Consider the following 17,117-nt stretch of genomic DNA (forward strand, 5'->3'; position numbering starts at 1 on the left):
CAAATCCGGGCTGAGTTGAGCCGAGCTTAGCCGAGTAGCCCAGAGACGAAGCGTTGATCCGAGCCATACCGAGCGGCACCGATGCACAGTGCACGGAGCTCTTGCGCCTCGCTCTGCACGCGTGAGATTTTGGGCGTTTGAGAGGCCCTGCTATAAAGGGCCACTCCGCGGCGCAAATTTCACAATTACCTCACAAAGAAAACAAAACTGTCATAAACGCGCGAATCACACCTGACCACGAACTAGCGGCGACAGACAAACCGGCAACACTTCAATATGGTAGTCAAGCTAGTTATAGATGGCACCACTATACTACCAATATTGCCAACAACAATCAAATGAAAATAGTTCGTATTTATTTCATGGCTCGCTTAAACCTTATAATATTTTTAAACGATCATATTTTTGTAAGAAGCCTCCGTGGCTCAGACGGCAGCGCGTCGGCCTCTCACTGCTGGATACCGTGGGTCAAATCCCGGTCACCCCATGTGAGATTTGTGCTGGACAAAGGGGAGGTGGGACAGGTTTTTCTCCGGGTACTCCGGTTTTCCCTGTCATCTTTCATTCCAGCAACACTCTCCATTAACATTTCATAGCATTTATCAGTCATTAATAATCACCTTGGGAGTGGCGACCCCATTGTAATAATAGCCTATATATGGTTCATTCATTTCATCCCTGACCCGGTCAAAGACTGGAAAACAGGTTGTAGGTTTTCATTTTTCATATTTTTGTAACAGATAAAAGATTATAAGGACTTTACGGAGTTAAATACGAGTGAATATGAAAACTGTATCTGACATAAAAAGTAGTAGATTGGTCATTCCAATTGACGGGTGACGTTCTTCATATCATTTTTGTAGTGGTGCCAACATGAATTACAATTATCAAGTGCAAATTTTTGCCGGCCCACCTATAAAAGTACTTTATAACTTACCGCCCTTAACGCCTACGTATTATTTGTATAAGAAATGCAGACTTCTACCACTCTGCATGTTACGTGATATAGCCTCAGCTGTGATGGTATATAATTATAATCAAGAATAATTTGGTTCATACAAACACTATCTGTATCATACATTCTGACATACACTCATATAACACTCGAGGGGCAGAGAGAGAGAGTCCATACAGACTTTGTAAAAACTAGTAAGTATGGTTGTATGTAACTCCTTATGGCACTACTCTGTGAAGGTGTGCAATGCTCTCCCTGAAAACATATAAAACAGGCAGCAACAATTCCAAAATTTAAACAAAAAGTAAATACTCAGTGGACAAAAGAAAATGAGGAGTAAATCTTACAAAGCAAGTAATGTACAGTGGGTGTCGATGACCTGCTACCATGGGCGCCCATATGACAGTTTGTAGGGGGGAGGGGGGGGGGCAGACCTGGGGGTACGCAGTATTTTTAATATTTTGGAAGGTAAATGGCGACTTGTATTCTGCGGTAGAAAAACCCACGGTATCCCCTGCCTGTTGGTGGGGGGACGGTACTACAGCTTCTACGCAATACTGACTTTTAAATTATTTTCTTGAAAGGAAAACACCTGACTACGCTAGATTTTTGCCTTTCCCTGAGAGCTAGGGGGGGGGGGGGGCTGCACCACCTTGCCCCCGGGTGTGGGCGCCCTTGCCTGCTACCCTTCCTCACAGCACATGCAAAGCCTCCACTATTCGCTGTGGAGCTATACGAATCGGTTAGGCGCGACCAACGACATTTTATCCGTGTTATCGTTAATAATTTTGTTAATAATTAACGAAAATTAGCTGATAAAACAACAGAGCGTGTACACATTGTTTTTTAATAATTCGCATAATTCCTAGTTCAAGCTGACTAAAATGGAATAAAAATATGTTTTCTCCATAAAGTGGTGGTTGGGGGGGGGGGGGTCGAGGAGGACAGTCGCCACTACTGGTTGTGTGGTGATAAACGTATTCCATCCATAGCATATTGTGATGGCATTGTGCTTGTCATGATGTTTGATGGTTCACAAGTAGGCGTTTTGTTTGATTTTAAATTTGTAAATGAATTAGGTTTTCTCAGATTCGCCAGAACTGAATGAGTACAGTACTTAGTATTTCAACTCGACCACTGCCTGTTGCTGACCTACATCGATCCTACATGATGGCTTTAAGGAGGATCAAAGAGCCCAACAATAATCGCGTCCGTTAAGTTTGTATCCATTCATTCCACTGACCATGTCATTCATTAGATTTTTGTTGATTCCATGTACTCATGAGAAGGACAATAAATCACTTAAATGATTAAAATTTCACTGTGATATTTGGTCTTTTTCTGATTCAACAGCAATGAAACAAAAGCTTTGTAACTTCAAAATGTTGTAGGTCTACGTCATACTGGCCCCAGGGGCTCTGAACTTTGGAGCGTGGGTTGGCGACCACGGGGTCCTTAGCTGAGTCCTGGCATTGCTTCCACTTACTTGTGCCAGGTTCCTCACTTTCATCTATCTTATCTGACCTCCCTTGGTTAACTCTTGTTCTTTTCCGACCCCGACGCTATTAGGTTTGCGAGGGCTAGGGAGTCTTTCATTTTCACGCCCTTTGTGGCCCTTATCTTCCTTTGGCCGATATCTTCATTTTTCGAAGTGTCGGACCCCTTCCATATTTTCCCTCTGATTAGTGTTATATAGACGATGGTTACCCAGTTGTACTTCATCTTAAAACAATAATCACCACCACCACCACTACATCATACTGCGCCCCCTCTCCCTGGAAATAATGGTGAGGCATGAGTGTTTATCAACACGGCGTGGTCCGGCTCCGTGGCTAAATGGTTAGCGTGCTGGCCTTTGGTCACAGGGGTCCCGGGTTCGATTCCCGGGAGGGTCGGGAATTTTAACCATCCTTGGTTAATTTCGCTGGCACGAGGGCTGGGTATATGTGTCGTCTTCATCATAATTTCATCCTCATCACGACGCGCAGGTCGCCTTCGGGAGTCAAATCAAAAGACCTGCACCTGGCGAGCCGAACATGTCCTCGAACACTCCCAGCACTAAAAGCCATACGCCATTTCCATTTTTAACACGGCGTGAATCAAGCACGAGAACAACGCGCCCGACATCAAGGCGAGTGGCGCGTCTCTTTCTGTCTATAACGCCTGAAAATTTGAAACCATTTAATATCTCCAAAAATACTCGTCTGATTTGCAAAATAAGCACATCACTGAATTTATCGTTCGATTCTTAATTGTTCTGTTTGGGTGAAATTAGTATAGTCGCATTTAGAAAAACCAAATTTGCTACCGGTTTCTCGGTAATTACGTATGTGATCGAAAGGAATAGGACAGTACTTTTTGAGCCCCTCAATACAATTTAAGAATTTGAAAACAGAATGTTTTAACGGATCACAAGATATTTGATGTAGACAACTTAGCTGAAAAACTCTGTATAGTATTCAAGTATTTTATTTTATATTGTAAACCATAAGAAAAGATGTTAATAAAACTGATACTGATTAATGCGAAATCCGAAAGTACTTCCGTTTTCTGTATCCTGCGGTGGCGCGCGCTACACGAACGACCTCAGATAGCGACATTTATATGGCCATTTTCCGGGCAATTTCCAGAAGAACTAAAAGACTCATGTTCCAGATTTAAAAAAATATAAAGGTTGGACTACTTTCTACATTTCCCCCGCAGACAACATTTTATTGGCTAAAGAAAACAAAAACTTGGCCGCTTACTGAAAATTTCAGTACATGATTTTATGGATTTAAAATTACCTGTTCAGGTTTTTATTCTTAATAATTATTGTAATTGGTTCATATGGAAAATTGTTGAATGAATGAATGAATGAATGAATGAAAACCTACAACCTGTTTTCCAGTCTTTGACCGGGTCAGGGATGGAATGAATGAAACAGATATAGGCTATTAGTACGATGGGGTCGCCACTCCCACAGTGATTTATTAATGACTGATAGATGCTATGAAATGAGAATGGAGAGTGTTGCTGGAATGAAAGATGACAGGGAAAACCAGACTACCCGGAGAAAAACCTGTCCCGCCTCCGCTTTGTCCAGCACAAATATCACATGGAGTGACCGGGATTTGAACCACGGTATCCAGCGGTGAGAGGCCAACGTGCTGCCGTCTGAGCCACGGAGGCTCTGGAAAATTATTATACTGTTGAAATCAGCAGTCTTTCCTGAAGCTTGTAGTAGGCTATAGGCTACTTTGTTTTGCAATTTTATAGGAGGTAAAATCAGGAGCACCCCCTGTGGGTGGGGGACGCAGACGAAGAATACACCCACGGTATCACCTGTCTGTCGTAAGAAGCGACTAAAAGGGGCGACCAAGGGATGATCAAATTAGAACCATGAAATTACTTGTGATTAGTACCACCACGCGGGAAACACCATTGGTCGCTTTTACTTGCGCGTAGTACCACTAACTTATGTTAGGTACAAAATAGGTTTGTGATTAGTAGATATAGAGTACGGTGCCGGCTTCTACAGAACCTGTGATTCGTACCACTATATGAACAGCACCATGGGATTAGCGACACCATGGTTCTGCTTTGCCTGTGCTTAGTACCCATTATATGAGGAACACCACGGAATAGTGCGGGTCCCTGTGGTTAGTACACTTATGTAAGGAACGCCATAGGTTTGCGTTGCCTGTAAATAGCGCCGCAGTTTGCGAAACACCATAGGTCTGTGTTACATGTGCGAATTCCATTACCTGTGAGTAGTACCATAATGTGTGGAATACCGCCAGTCTATGCTACTTTTGATTAGTACCGCAACATGACAAATACCATGGTTCTACTTTCCTAGCGATAAGTACCATTATGAGGGACCGATGACCTGGATTTTGGACCCGTTTCGACTACAAGCATCATCGATTCAGTATTGTGCTTTAGACTCAGTCCCTTGGTCAGTAATACCTTCAACGCTAGTTTCTGGGAATGTGGGGCATTTCGGGTCGGATCCACTGATTGTTTTAACTTCATAGCCATCCATTCATTCTTCGTCCGCACGGTTTCGAATCTGGTCAGTTGAGGATTCTGGATTTTTTTTAAATTACCGGGCGAGTTGGCCGTGCGGTAAGGAGCGCACAGCTGTGAGCTTGCATCCGGGAGATAGTGGGTTCGAATCTGACTGTCGGCAGCCCGGAAGATGGTTTTCCGTGGTTTCCCATTTTCACACCAGGCAAATGCTGGGGCTGTACCTTAATTAAAGCCACGGCCGCTTCCTTCCCATTCCTAGCCCTTTCCTCTCCCATCGTCGCCATAAGACCTATCTGTGTCGGTGCGACGTAAAGCAAAGTAGCTAAAAAAAAGGATTTTTAAAATTGTCATAACATTTCGTTTCATTTCGTACTATTAGGGCCCGATGACCTAGATGTTAGGCCCCTTTAAACAACCAGCATCATCATCATCATCATCATCATCAAAATAAGGAGCTTTGGAAAGAATGCCTCGTGTTCCGAAATGATGTGTTTCAATTAGACATTTCTTCGCCAGTTACTACATAACCTGGGCAGCAGCGTAATTTCTCTGACCCCCCCTAATTTGGTGGCTGCGACTTTAGGTCTCTTACATTAATGTATTCTGAAATGTCTGCTGGCTGACAAAAAGAAAAAAAAAAAAAAAAGAAAGAAAGAAAGGATGGCAGCGTGCGATCAACCACGAGACGCAGCCGAAATGTTGGCGACGGTCTCGTGTGAAGAACGTCTTCACCTGTCGACACCTGTACTAGGATGTCCATTTTGTTTGTACAGTAGAACCTCATTAAACCGGACTAATTAAGGCTCTAGATTGTCCGGATTAACGAAAGTTCGGATTAAACAAAAGAACTTACGAAATGAGGTTAGGTACATAGTTAAACACTCTGTTTAGTAAATAGAACGTGTACAGTATTTTAAATTTAAGAAATACAAAGGTTACTCAGTATACAAGATATGCAATACAGTATTAGGCCCTATAAAATATAGAACAACTAGTGCGGTAGGGACTTAGAACATGACAATCAAGGCACACCTTCATTGACCACACTTGACACTCTTACTGGTTTGATGGCACTGTTTTGTTGTCTTCCTTTGACATTAGTTTTTTTAATAATTGACTCACGCAGATGCCTCAAATAGAGCCTGCCCCGCAGTGTAGGGGTAGCGTGCCTGCCTCTTACCCGGAGGTCCCGGGTTCGATTTCCGGCCAGGTCAGGGACGTTAACCTGGGTCTCAGGCCTGGTTCGAGGTTCACTCAGCCTTTGTGCCTACGTGATTACAGTTGAGGCGCTATCTGACGGTGAGATAGCGGCTTCGGTCTTGAAAGAAAAGAATAATGGCCGAGAGGATTCGTCGTGCTGAATACATGACATCTGATAATCTGCAGGCCTTCGGGCTGAGCAGCGGTCGCTTGCTAGGCCATGACCATGGGGAAAAAGATGCCTCAAATGTTCGTAATATGGAGATTTGTTTATATCGTTGTTATCTTCAATGTATTTAATGACAATGTTCAGATGGTCTTTAATTTCACTAAGTTTTGGCTTACGATTAATAATAACACCTGCTTCATCCTGGTCATATTCATGTATTTCAGAGCTTTCTGCAGCGAGCACATTTTCAACGATCTCCTCCTCTGTTATAACCTGGATCGTCTGTAATTGTATTTATGTATTTTATTATTATTTTTTTTTTACAAGCGAATGTACCACTAAGGATCACGCTACAACTTCATTTCTTTCTCTTCGTGCGGAGTTTTCTCTGTGTCCAATACTCCTTCATGCGTTCGCTGGCCTGCTTCCGTTGTTCATCTGTCCAGGCTCTTCCGGTCTTCCTAGTTCTTCCTGCGGCTTGAACACCTTCCAAATTCTGCAGTGTGTTCCTAAACGTATTCCTTTCTAACAGCTGGTCTTCCAAGATGCTTAACCTTTCCGTATCCTTCTTCGTTTCCTTAATCCACGATGTAGTGGTCTTTTTTCTCAAGAAGTAATCAAATATCTGTTTGGTAAGTCTGCATTCATTCTGTATAGATGTCCAAGAAACGCCAGCCTCCTTTTCTTCATGGTCTCTGAGATACTTTCCACCTTCTGGTAAACTTCTTTGTTACTCCGAAGTTTCCATCCGCTTTCAGTTTGGACAGCTCCCATAATTTTTTGAGAATTCTTCTAGCTTCTCCAGCTTGTAGTTCATGGACAGGCATTCACTGGCATACAGGCATTCTGTTTTGACCACGGTGTTGTAATGTTTTAATTTGGAATTCCAGGATAAGCACTTCTTATTGTAGATGTTTTTTGTCAAGCCGTATGCTCTCTCCATTTTTGAGATCCGATTATTATTATTGTTATTGTTATTATTATTATTATTATTATTATTATTATTGTTATTATTATTATTATTATTATTATTATTATTATTTGCTAGTTGCTTTACGTCGCACCGACACAGATAGGTCTTATGGCGACGATGGGATAGGAAAGGGCTAGGAGTGGGAGCCCCAGCATTTACCTGGTGTGAAAATGGGAAACCACGGAAAACCATCTTCAGGGCTGCCGACAGTGGGGTTCGAACCTACTATCTCCCGAATAGTGGATACTGGCCGCACTTAAGCGACTGCAGCTATCGAGCTCGGTTATTATTATTATTAAACGACTGTCCGGATTAAATGAAGTTTGGACTAATGGGGCCCGGATTATTGAAGTTCTGCTGTATATAAAAGGGGATCATTTACAAAAAGTCCATGGAAAAACGTGGTACATTTACAAAGAACGGACTGGAATTATATCTACATGCTTTTTCATTGAACATTCACACTTGCCTTTGTATTTATACATGGGACTGACCATAAATAATCATTGCTTCGCCTTCTTCTTGTTGTTCTTCTTATTCTACTTCCGCTCCTTTCTTTATTCAGCGGAGGTGGATGCATCTTTGTCGCTGTACTTTTATGTTCGTGTACTTTGTCATGAACTGCCGTTTCTTTTGAATTTTGTGTGTGTTAGAAATGACCTCATACTTTTCAGTGTCCACTTACTTTTAAAATGCAACTTTAATTTGTAAATAGCGCCGCAGTGTGCGAAACATCATAGGTCTGTGTTACGTGTGCGCATTACATTACCTGTGATTAGTACCATACTGTGTGGAATGCCGCGAGTCTACGCTACTTTTGATTAGTACCGCAACATGACAAATGCCATGGTTCTACTTTCCTAGCGATAAGTACCATTATGAGGGACCGATGACCTGGATTTTGGACCCGTTTAGACTACAAGCATCATCGATTCAGTACTGTGCTTTAGAAGCAGTCCCTTGGTCAGTAATACTATTGTTTAACGCTAGTTTCTAGGAATGTGGGCTATTTCAGGTCGGATCCACTGATTGTTTTAACTTCATATCCATCCATTCATTCTTCGTCCTCACGTTTTGAATTCTGATCAGTGGAGGATTATGGATTTTTAATTGTCCTTACATTTCGTGCCATTAGGGGCCGATGACCTAAACAACAAGCATCATCATCATCAAGACCTATCTGTGTCGGTGCGACGTAAGGAAAATTGGACACATTTTTAGGATGGATAATAATAGTCTCACAAAAAGTTTATCCAATCTAATAAATTCCCAAAACAGAAAAATAAATCGGCTGGAGGAAACAAGGCCGGCACCGTGGTGTAGGGGTAGCGTGCTTGCCTCTTACCCGGAGGACCCGGGTCCGATTCCTGGCCAGGTCAGGAATTTTTACCTGGACCTGAGGGCTGGTTCAAGGTCCACTCAGCCTACGTGATTAGAATTGAGGAGCTATCTGACGGTGAGATAGCGGCCCCGGTCTAGAAAGCCAAGAATAACGGCCGAGAGGATTCGTCGTGCTGACCACACGACACTCGTAATCTGCAGGCCTTCGGGCTAAGCAGCGGTCGCTTGGTTGGCCAAGGCCTTTCAAGAGCTGTAGTGCCATGGTGTTTGGTTTTGGTTTGGAGGAAACAAGAGGAGACCTGAATAAATTGAACATCGGGGAAGACATCATGAAAAATTGTGGTGAAGTCTTCAGAACCTGGCAAATAACCACACATTTGTGGTCAAAACTAGCAGTAGGACTGGTACAAAGTGATCAAAAGAACGGGAGAGGCAACACAGTGAGTTCATGAAAAGATTTTGGAAGACTAGGAAGGCGAAAGTCATCAATCCAATGAACAAGTTTCATCGCGCTCTATGAATGGGCATAATGAAACAAGAAGAATAAGAATAAGAAGAAATGGCAAACTCTAGTGATTTTGTATGCCGTTGTTACTTACTAACTTGCATGTAGCGAGGTTATGTTCGTATTGAGGACCATATTTGGTATTGCTTTTATGTTGACGGTAATTAAAGTAAACTTATTTTGTGGGACAAAAAGCACCGAAAACAGTAATATTTTGGAACACAACACAGTGTTGTCACATGTAAAGGTGTCCGGCTCCTTGGTTAAATGGTTAGCGTGCTGGCCTTTAATCACAGGGGTCCCGGGTTCGATTCCCTGCAGATTCGGGAATTTTAATCATCATTGGTTAATTCCTCTGGCACGGGGACTGGGTGTATGTGTCGTCTTCATCCTCATTTCATGCTCATCACGACGCGCAGGTCGCCTACGGGAGTCAAATCAAAAGACTGCACCTGGCGAGCCGAACTTGTCCTCGGACACTCCCGGCACTAAAAGCCATACGCCACTTTATAACATGTGATGGTTGTGGAATTACCCGCTGCCCTCTTCTTTAGTAAGATGTTCTTTATCTCCCATAGGCATTTTACACTGACAGAGCAAATGCAACACCAAGAAGGAGTGGTCAGAACTTTATGGCAATTGCAGGGTAGACTGACGACACTGAGGTATGCTCATGATGTGAAATGCGCCGCTGTGCTGCGCACGTAGCGAACGATAAATGGGACACGGCGTTGGCGAATGGCCCACTTCGTACCGTGATTTCTCAGCCGACAGTCATTGTAGAACGTGTTGTCGTGTGCCACAGGACACGTGTATAGCTAAGAATGCCAGGCCGCCGTCAACGGAGGCGTTTCCAGCAGACAGACGACTTTACGAGGGGTATGGTGATCGGGCTGAGAAGGGCAGGTTGGTCGCTTCGTCAAATCGCAGCCGATACCCATAGGGATGTGTCCACGGTGCAGCGCCTGTGGCGAAGATGGTTGGCGCAGGGACATGTGGCACGTGCGAGGGATCCAGGCGCAGCCCGAGTGACGTCAGCACGCGAGGATCGGCGCATCCGCCGCCAAGCGGTGGCAGCCCCGCACGCCACGTCAACCGCCATTCTTCAGCATGTGCAAGACACCCTGGCTGTTCCAATATCGACCAGAACAATTTCCCGTCGATTGGTTGAAGGAGGCCTGCACTCCCGGCGTCGGCTCAGAAGACTACCATTGACTCCACAGCATAGACGTGCACGCCTGGCATGGTGCCGGGCTAGAGCGACTTGGATGAGGGAATGGCGGAACGACGTGTTCTCCGATGAGTCACGCTTCTGTTCTGTCAGTGATAGTCACCGCAGACGAGTGTGGCGTCGGCGTGGAGAAAGGTCAAATCCGGCAGTAACTGTGGAGCGCCCTACCGCTAGACAACGCGGCATCATGGTTTGGGGCGCTATTGCGTATGATTCCACGTCACCTCTAGTGCGTATTCAAGGCACGTTAAATGCCCACCGCTACGAGCAGCATGTGCTGCGGCCGGTGGCACTCCCGTACCTTCAGGGGCTGCCCAATGCTCTGTTTCAGCAGGATAATGCCCGCCCACACACTGCTCGCATCTCCCAACAGGCTCTACGAGGTGTACAGATGCTTCCGTGGCCAGCGTACTCTCCGGATCTCTCACCAATCGAACACGTGTGGGATCTCATTGGACGCCGTTTGCAAACTCTGCCCCAGCCTCGTACGGACGACCAACTGTGGCAAATGGTTGACAGAGAATGGAGAACCATCCCTCAGGACACCATCCGCACTCTTATTGACTCTGTACCTCGACGTGTTTCTGCGTGCATCGCCGCTCGCGGTGGTCCTACATCCTACTGAGTCGATGCCGTGGGCATTGTGTAACCTGCATATCGGTTTGAAATAAACATCAATTATTCGTCCGTGCCGTCTCTGTTCTTTCCCCAACTTTCATCCCTTTCGAACCACTCCTTCTTGGTGTTGCATTTGCTCTGTCAGTCAGTGTATTATCGGTCACCGATCACCCCGGCACAACTCTGTTTTCTTTCCTAATGTGATTTCATACTTTCCGACATTTTGACGGATCTCTTCCTAGCACGGTGTCGTCCTGATTGCGAACAAGTGGGTACCTGAAGGGGATAATTTGGATCTGACGCTCATTAATGAGTCGAGATTGCGGCCAGGCATAAAGTAGAGGCGGTTAAGCGAGAATGTAAGAAAAAACCCACTTGTTTCCAAATAAACTGACTATTTCACTTCTTATGTATTATTTTGAATAATAGTAATAATAATAATAATAATAATAATAATAATAATAATAATAATAAATATTCTAAAGGCTAATGCCTTGCCGATGCAACCACTCACTTCTTTCATTGGCATAATAATAATACCGGGCGGTTAGGGGCGCACGGCTGTGAGCTTGCATCTGGGAGATAGTGGGTTCGAATCCCACTGTCGGCAGCCCTGAAGATGGTTTTCCGTGGTTTCCCATCTTCAAACCAGGCAAATGCTGGGGCTGTACCTTAATTAAGGCCATGGCGGCTTCCTTCCAACTCCTAGGCCTTTCCTATCCCATCGTCACCAGAAGGCCTATCTGTGTCAGTGCGACGTAAAGCCACTCGCAAAATAATAATAATAATAATAATAATAATAATAATAATAATAATACAACTCTCACTAATCCACCATAAACAACTGCCCCTCTAGTTATGTTATACAATAAAAAAGATAATATTCTAAATGATAAGATTACCTCAAACTAAATTATTAAACATTTTCAATTAGAAAACTATTTTTTTAAAATTTGGTTAGGTTATCTAAAACATCCCAATGTACCAGTTAATATTAATACTACCGGGCGAGTTGGCCGTGCGCGTAGAGGCGCGCGGCTGAGAGCTTGCATCCGGGAGATAGTAGGTTCGAATCCACTATCGGCAGCCCTGAAGATGGTTTTCCGTGGTTTCCCATTTTCACACCAGGCAAATGCTGGGGCTGTACCTTAATTAAGGCCACGGCCGCTTCCTTCCAACTCCTAGGCTTTTCCTATCCCATCGTCGCCATAAGACCTAACTGTGTCGGTGCGACGTAAAGCCCCTAGGAAAAAATATTAATACTATTAGAACAAAAATTACACATGGGACTGTTTTGAAAATTGTATCTGTTTTATGTATCTCACGTCAACACTAACCTCTTGTTCGCAATCAAGACACAACCCCTAGCACCTCCAGAAACATTTTTAAAACGTTGTTTTGTTGAAACCTAAATTATGAAATGTATACCGAAAGAGATTCCTGCCTTTGCCGTTCAATTAAAACTTCCAATCGTAATTATCTACAAACAGAAAGAAATTCAAATCCCCCATCTGGCGTAGGCCCTATGACACTGGCACCTGTAGTCAATTGTTTCTGGAAAACAAATGACTGCCCTTTTGTACAAAAGATTATGATTAGTACGTATTATGACATGGAAAAGAAATGTTTGTTACAACGGGTTTATTATTCCATGAGAATAGTTCCAAACAGTTGACAAATTACACCCGTTCCGTTTCTGTCACGTAACAAAAGAAGAATGGGACGGAAAAAGGAAAAAAAGAAAGTAGTTTCTTCGGGTAATGTTAGTCAATAGGTCTTAAAGCCTAGAGGTATATATAAGATTTCTTTGTAAAGAGGGGATTTGGAGGAGATGTCTTTGTATAAGGAGAAACGAAAAGAGCGAGAGAGAGAGAGAGAGAGACTGTTCTGAGCCCCCTGTGACGGCACGACACGTGTCACACCTGCTAACTATTGTCATGGTCTCTTGCAAGTTGACTTCCAAAGGTTGGTGATTGAAACCAGAGCTAGTTAACGCCATAAATACAGAAGCACCTGTCACAACTATTCACAGGGGGCTCTTTCCTCCGCCGTCTATAGATACAAGAGTGTATTATAACTGTTTCGTTTCCCAAACAACGTGAGTGCGCACTTGAGATTTGTCCACGGAAATGTATGGCGTGTGGCACTCTTGTACGAAGAGGTTTAAAAGAGAAATACAAGTCGGGTTAGCGCGTTATGAATCTATCAAACGTTGATCAGCAATCGGATACTACTCGCAGGAATACAGCCGACCTTAAATCCCTATATAACGCCGTTAACTGTTTATTTCGTTCTCCTGAACCTATATCCTTTTTTTCCCCCTACTTGTCACAACTCGCAAAACCGGGATAAATCCTTCCCTTCATATACCGTATTCTCTCTTGTTCAAAGAACTGTATAGGCCTATATCCGCATTCCAACCCTCCTTAACCCTTTATCTTCTGACAGGAACTTTGACGTTTTTCCTTCGTATGTCTCCTTTAATATAATCTTCCTTAACTTAGATCCTTTCCTTCATATTCCTTTTTTTGTCTCTTCTGATTGCTGTTCCCTCTATTGTACATAACGTAATATTTATATTTACTGTTCTACATATGAGTCATATCAGTTTTATCTTACCGAGCCTACCTGTTAAGTTTTTCTTTTCGTTTTACTTTCAATAATTTTCATCGTTCTTTTCATTCGCGGTTATTTTATTATTTGTTGTTTCCCTACATTTATCATGTAAGTTTTTAATTTTCTTCCGCTACTTTTGTTATTAGGCCCTAGTTGATCTTTTTCGTTGTTCTTTCATTTATATTTTTTAAGTCTGCGTTGTGCTGCTCTATTGTAAATATCTATTTCTCTGGGGAACTGTGCCATTTTGGCATCCCACTTATTTGGTTTCCCAAATAAATAAATAAATAAATAAATAAATAAATAAATAAATAAATAAATAAATAAATAAATAAATAAAATAATTGTCCGCCTCTGTGGTGTAGTGGTTAGTGTGATTAGCTGCCACCCCCGGAGGCCCGGGTCCATTCAGCCTCGGGAGGTTAACTGAGTAGAGGGGTTCAATTCCCACCTCAGTCATCCTCGAAGTGGCTTTCCATGCTTTCCCACTTCTCCAGGCAAATGCTGGAATGGTACCTAACTTCGGAAGGCTATGGCCTCTTCTTCCCCTCTTCGTTGTCTATCCCTTCCAATTTTCCCATCCCCCCTCACATGGCCCCTGTTCAGCATAGCAGGTGAGACCGCCTGAACGAGGTGCTGATCCTCGTCGCGAGTTGTATCTCCCCGACCCAAAGTCTCACGCTCCTGGACACTGCCCTTGAGGCGGTAGAAGTGGGATACCTCGCTGAGTCCGGGGAGAAACCAACCCTGAACTGTAAACAGATTAATAATTACTTAATTAATTAATTAATAAGAATAGCAGGTAAACCCCGGAGAGACCTGGTGCAGGTCTTTCCAGTCGACGCCCTGTAGGCAACCTGCGCGTCTGTGAGGATAGAGCCGTACCTAAGATGAATTCTAATGCTGAAAACGGCACGGACACCTAGGTCGCGAACCATAGGAATTAACCAATGGAAATGAAAATGGCCGACCCTGCCGGGAATCGAACTCGGGACTACTTGGACCAAATGCCAGCTTTCTAACCATTCAGCCATGGAGCCGGACATTGAATGTTAATCTAGCATATTAATAAAACGAGAGAATATTTTGACTATCGTTATACGTACTGTGCTAGATGACTTGAGGGCTTTCATACTCCAAACATTCTCAAACCAAACCAAACCAAACGAAACCTCATGGCGCAACAGCCGCGAGGAGTCGTGGCCTACCAAGTGACTGCTCCTGAGCCCGAAAGCCTGGAGATTACGAGATGTCTTGTGGTCAGCACGACGAATCCTCTCGGCCGTTATTCTTGGCTTCTTAGACCGGGGCGCCATCTCACCGTCATAGCTCCTCAAGTGTAATTACGTAGGCTGAGTGGACCTCCAACCAGCCCTCATATCAAGTCTTTGAATAAGATGTAGGCACGCTACCCCTACACCACGGGGTCTGTCCAAACATTCTTCACATTTTGATATTTACAAGTTTATCTGACAAATCACACCTTGCTTCCTCTCTGTACCAATGCTGATGCACACATTTCCACTATGTCGGTTTTCTCTTTTATTTTTTATTTTTAGAAGTGAGTTCTCGGACGAAAGTATCTTTACATCAGACTGACTTCACTGTACGGGAGTGAAAGCTGTGTGGGCTCAGGATATCCCGTTTTTAATTTAGAATTAACAGACATGGAAGAAGCGAGAATGATTCCTGGTACACGCGGGTGGGAACAATGGCAGGAGGAGACGCGGGTGGAAATATAGAGTCCGCCCCTCAAGGAATATAACATAATAGTTTCTATGATTTTATTCTTACCTAGAAATGATTCTGGAGGAGAGATGTGTACATTACGTCTGCCATGGACCAACCCACCCGCACCTAGAAGTATATTTACTTTTATTACGTATCTACAGTAATGGTCCAGGCACCATTAACCGTTGCTTGTGCCAAAGATCACGGGCATTGGCCGAGATGTCGAAAATTAAGACGTCATTCCCACCAATGAAGAGACAGAGATTTCGTTACCAACCACTGCAGAAGAAATAAGGCCAAAGAGGCCCGCGAAGTTTGAAAGTGTGATGGCGTCGGACCATAACCTTACACTTTCTCAGTTCCTCCTTTAATCGCGGCACTTACGGCAAGAAAAGAAAAGAAAAGGTCATTAAGTAACTGTAACGTATTTTTGCACTTCCCGGCCAATTTCTGTCATGAGAACAGAAGCGGCTACACTCCCTTCGAGGGGCTTTATCTATCGCCGCGGTGCATATTGTCCGCACGGCAAGAAGAAGAAGAAAAAAAGACAGCCATATCAAACCAACAGTTGGCAGTAGTGCTATTCTACTTACCTCTATCAAATACAGTAGAGACAATAGACGACACTCTGCGAGATATCGAGGGAGAGCGATTAGAGCTCTGTCTAGCGGAGTGACCTGGAGTTAATGATTCTGTCATAAGAGCACGTATATTTGTTTGTGAAGTTTTTGGCGATATTTATGCGTTTGCAGTAAGTTGACATAAGTACATAGTAGCGTGTGTTATTCCTTTATATCTCCTCTCAACATGAGCGGAAAGATGTGTGCTGTGTTTGGCTGTAATAACTATGAAGTGCAGAAGGATTCGCGGTCTTTCTTCCGTTTCCCTCGTGACAGGAAAGTGTAAGTAAATATTGTGTTTGCATACATATTCTTCAAATGACACGAAATTTTTATAGTAGTCTACTTCCTAAACTTCTGACCTGCGCGACCCATATTTTGACTGGCTTAAAATATAATAAGCTTATTTTAATTGTATAGTGCAGCAGTTAACCTTCAAAACCGATGTGTTGTTGTAGGTGCGATCTGTGGGTTTTGATTTAATTCAGGAAAATGCATGTGCATATGTGTGTAGCTGCTTGTGTTCCAAGTTACCCCATTCGGAATGCCGTAATGCGTTGTCAAGCACTGAAGAAAATATGGGTGACTTAAGAAATGTACATATTTTGTTGAAACAATATGATGATGCAAATTTTCTTTATCCTAATATAATGGCAAGTATTGCTTATGGGGAAATTTTGAATGTTTTTGAGACTAAATTTATAGATTTTCTTTCTGTTAGTAGGCTTCAAGTTAAGAGGAAAATTGTCCAGCTCTTAAATGTTAATTCATTGAATCATGTGTGTAAGGAATGTGTCGATATTTTTATTGATAAGTGTCTTAATGTGATGATGTTTTTTAAATGAGAAAAAAGACAAATCCAGCCGTGAAAGTTCAGGCAGGATTGCTAAAGCTAAAAAAAGTAATGCATAAATGAAAGATCAGGCCCTTTCACGGCAGTTTATTTCACATCTTGATTATATGTCTAATTTCAGTCTTTAAATAATAACTTGTAAAATAATTCTTCATTCGTTTATACAGAATAGCTTTACCAACTTTTAAATTATCTTAATAACACTTTTTTTTTCTAGGCGTAATTTATTTATCCATTTCCGTATATGCTTTTCCATTGATATTTTAATTTAGCGGTTTTGTCGGTTTTCTG

The 17,117-nt window shown here is 43.1% G+C and overlaps 1 protein-coding gene across 1 annotated transcript in view; it reads left to right on the forward strand.

The window, feature by feature from the left end:
- LOC136886716 (Fanconi anemia group J protein homolog) overlaps positions 1-17,117 on the forward strand; it is a 139,030-nt gene that overhangs the window by 16,620 nt on the left and 105,293 nt on the right. The window lies entirely within an intron of this gene.

Source organism: Anabrus simplex, chromosome X, assembly GCF_040414725.1.
Source record: "Anabrus simplex isolate iqAnaSimp1 chromosome X, ASM4041472v1, whole genome shotgun sequence".
Classification (NCBI taxonomy): domain Eukaryota; kingdom Metazoa; phylum Arthropoda; class Insecta; order Orthoptera; family Tettigoniidae; genus Anabrus; species Anabrus simplex.